Raw genomic sequence first — 4303 nt, forward strand, 5'->3', positions numbered from 1 at the left:
AGTGACAGCACTCTTAAGCTCTCTGATCTGCTTTATCTCAAAGGGTTCCCACACATTGCACCCTTGACCCGGGGCTAACTGCACAGGATATACCCCGAAAGGACCGCAGTCTATCCCTGGCAATGGCTGATCCCCACTAGATAGCCGCCCCCCTCGCCACAGCTGTCCGTGAAAGTAGCGTCCAGTCGGCGGCGAGACATCATAAGATGGCGGCCGCGGCTGAGCAAGAAATGGCGGCCTGGGCATCACTTCCAACACTGACTGAAAAGGGGGTAGGTCCCACGCGGCGGCTTCGTGGCGAGGGACCGCTTCCGGGAATGAGCTCCAGGGCGGAGCGGATGGTTCTGTCTCCTTTTCCCGCCAGGGGGCGCTCAGGAGCTCCCTACTCTTTAGTAAGCCTACCTGAGCAGAGCGTAGGTCGCGACACAACGCGGCAAAAGGGCCCCGCGCCTTCTCTTTATCTGACTCGGCCTCCTGGCAATCGGCCTTCTCGGCCCCTTCGCCTTCTAAGTCCCCCTTGTCCTCGGTGTCGGACGACTCTGAGGCTTGAGCCTCGGCTTCCTCTTTTGTATCTCTGCCCTCCTTGACGGACCCTTTTCGGGAGCTTCCTGACTGTGCCTGTTCAAACACCTTGCGTACTTCTACAAGTTCTTGAGAGCTCCCCCCGTAACTACCCTCACTCTTTAGGCACACGTGTATCATTTCCCACAACGGACGAGCAGAGACCGAAGCTCTACCCTCCCGTTCTGCTAGGGAAAGGTCTCTGCCCAACTTTTCCCAGGAGGGTAGGTTTACATGCCCTATAGGCAGAAACCAGGGAGCAAAGCTGTCAATTTCTGCAAGGAAATTTTCTAGAGTCTTACGCCCCACCTTGAGGTCCTTGGACTTTAGGAGTCTCCGAAGGACTAACACCAAGGGCTGAGCATCTTTGTCCGGTATGTTTCCCATATTTATATCTTGTTGTGTTCTATTATCTTGACTCACCTCATGAGGCCTAGGAGACCGGCCACTTACGCGTGAGCTCGAGAGGAGTCTAAAAACCCTGTAGGTGCGCGCCACCCAGGGCCCAGGTTTATCCTCTACTCACCTGTCCTGCAGCACTGTGTAGGAGCGTATCGTCCACCACCACGTCTCGGGGTCGGTCAGGATTTTTTCTCCTCGTACGGGCCACCAGATGTCGGTGTCGCTCCCGGCCGGCAGGAAGAACACGCAACAATATCTGGCGGTGGTCAGGCTTTTCTTTATTCTCTCCTTATACAGTCTGCCCCGAAGCCTCTACCGGTCCGCTCTCCGCGGCTCCTTCCGTGCTTCTTCCTCCAGGGGTGGAGGTCCTGGCTATACATAGGATTGTGGCCTCCAATCAAATCAAGGCGGGTCGCGTAAGCTGATTGGCTAGCAACATTAGTAGCTAGGCAGACTACCCTGCGAGGCGGGAACTTAGTGGGGTGATAGGGATCAGGAAGCAGGAAACAGGCGCCATCCAGGCGGGCTCGATGGGAGGGGTAATCTAGCTCAGGCTTTGCTCCTTCCTACAGGCCTCACGTCCGCCAAGTAAGGCGACCGGGCTCGGCCGCGGCTCCCAACATGACTGGATAGCTATTGTTAAATTAAAGAGATATACCATAGTACTTAGTACTACTGTCCCAGTATTCTACTGTGAAATCCTGTACCAATTTCACTGCATTGTCTCGATTGGCTTTGTTCTGTCTTGTGCTGTTGCATATTTGCAACTTTCAAAATTAAAAAAAAAATACATGTTAAGACCCATGCATGTGTAGAATCTATAAACAGTTTATGAGAACTGATCTTATGACAGTTGATGAAATGAACAGATACTTTGAAGAAGAGGAGACACTAAAATACCCAGTTTTGATCCTGGAGTGTCATAATGTGAAACCCAGCAATAGTGTTATTCTTTGTTCAGCATGATATTAGCCTGCTTAGGTTTATTGAAAGTCAACATAATTGAAGATATGGGTAACTGCGTATATGTTTAAGTGTAGAGGATTGATAACCATATTTCTAAGTTTTTGTTGGATACTTGAACAGAACTGGTTGCAATCTCACTGTTTGAATCCCCACTTTATATGCTCCAATTTGGTATCTTGAATAACTATTTGTAAGAAGACAATCTGTAATCATCAACTAGTGATTTCTTACTGTTTATTTTTCTTTGAAATTATGTATTATTTCTACCCGTTTTCTGTTTTTTTAGTCTTTCTTTAAATTCAGTTTTAAAAAGAAGACACTACAGTACCCAGTGCTGATCATGGAGTGTCATGAAGTAAAATCCAGCAATACTATCATTCTTTGTTCAGAATGATTTTAACCCGCTTTAGTTTGTTGAATCTAAACATAAATGAAGATGTGGATAACTGCATGTATATTTAAATGTATAGGATTGACAACCATGTTACTAAGTTTTTGTTGGACAGTTGATTAGAATTTTTTGCAGTCTCTCTGTTTGAATTTCCACTTTACATGTTCCATTTTTGTACCTTGAACAACTATTTGTCAAACGACAACATCAACTAGTGATTTCTTACTTTTTTTTCCTCTGAATGTATGTACTATTTCTATTTTCTGTTTTGTTTAATCTTTCTTTAAATAAAAAAAAAATGCTATAGAGCTTTAGATCTCCGGATAGCTCAGTATGCGGGCTCTTGTCTTTTCCTGGAAGAAGAATGCTATTGTTATGGCAACAAGTCAGGGATAAGAAGAAAAAACTTCTGTGAGCTGTGGGGCTTCTAAATCACAGCACTCAAAATGGGAAGCTCTTCCTAGTGGGGATCTCTGGATTTTCTCCCTTCCTGGATGGGAGCCTCACTTAGGATTATAATAACCTTCCATCAGTTCTTCTTTTATGCCCCTCTGTGATTCAATTTTTGATCTACTTTCTGTCTAAATGATTTGAGGTCATACACCATCAGCATCTTTTAACAGGTTTTTTTTTTTTTTTTTTTTTTTTTTTGTCTTTTTCCTTTTTATCGGTACCAGGGATCGAACTCACGACTGCCTGCTTGCAAGGCAGGTGCTTATGCCGCTGAGCTAAATCCCCAGCCCCAGCATCAGCATCTTTTAAAGGCCACATCCTCCTGTCAACTTCTTAAAACTGGGGAAGATGAAACTTTTCTATAATAAAAAAGGGGGGATGTAAAGGTGATTGTAAATATAAAAGAAATTTTAAAACTTTTGTAACTCATATGTCTGCCACTATATTCAAAGATGAGAAAAGGCAGGAGTAGCCTGTTTCCATAATCACCCAGTGACAGATTGGCTCAGTCTAAGACAGTGATTGATTTCTCTCGCTCATGCTAGCTTTGACTTCCCTACTATAGGACAGAAAACCCCCGAATAACTCTCCTGAACCAAAATTACTTAGCAATACATGACAAAACAATATGTAACCAACTATAGAAAGTCCTGCTATCAATCTTAGTACTTCCTGCTAGTTTTTTGTATTTCCTGTTAACAACATACACAAATGTTTTATTAACCTCAAGAAGGGGATGATGATTTGGAGCCGAGATCCCATCAGTACTCCAGTGTAATAAATCTGTTTGCCTTCCAAGTTCTTGGTGAAAAATGTCTTTCATTTGACTCAGTCTCACTTTTCCACAACAATTTAAGTTTTGTTTTGCTTTGTTTTGGTACTGAGAATCAAACTCAGGACCTTGGGGTTGCCAGGCAAGCACTGTACTGCTGAGCTATATCCCTTGCCCTTGAATTAAGTTTTACTGACTGTTCTTTTGTTGTGCTGAAGCCATAAGGTATATATTTCTAAATTACCTACATTTTGTTAAAAGAAACAAGGGATCTAGCCTAATTTGAAAGAAGAGAGGGAGGATGTTCTGTAAAATTGGAGGCTTGGCTCCGGTCTACAAGAATGAGATTGTCTGTGTGACCATGAGGTCACTTGAAATCAAATATGGCAGAAGCCACATGGATGACATAAATGGAAGCCATTCACATGACAAGACATTAATTCTGATTAAGAAAGTTCCTTAAGAAAGAAACTGCCAATTAGGAGGAAAGTGTAGATAAGCCTTGGAGCAAAAAAAGTAAACTGGGTAGCTGGTACTGAGCAGGCCACCAAGATACCAAATACTATTTTTTCCCCAACAGAATGAGAAAGCTGAGCAAGTATCATGGAGAACCAAAAAATGAGGACAAAAGGGCATAATCATAGGATTTCTGGCTATTGACTACAACGTGTGAACAAAAATGTTAAGAGAGGAAAAGGGAGATAAACTTCAAGGGAGCGTGTAGGTCAGCTGTGGCTGGAAGAAAAACACAGAGGCCA

This window comes from Cavia porcellus, unplaced genomic scaffold, assembly GCF_034190915.1.
Source record: "Cavia porcellus strain 051 isolate PalLab524CR breed Dunkin Hartley unplaced genomic scaffold, mCavPor4.1 scaffold_17, whole genome shotgun sequence".
Classification (NCBI taxonomy): Eukaryota; Metazoa; Chordata; class Mammalia; order Rodentia; family Caviidae; genus Cavia; species Cavia porcellus.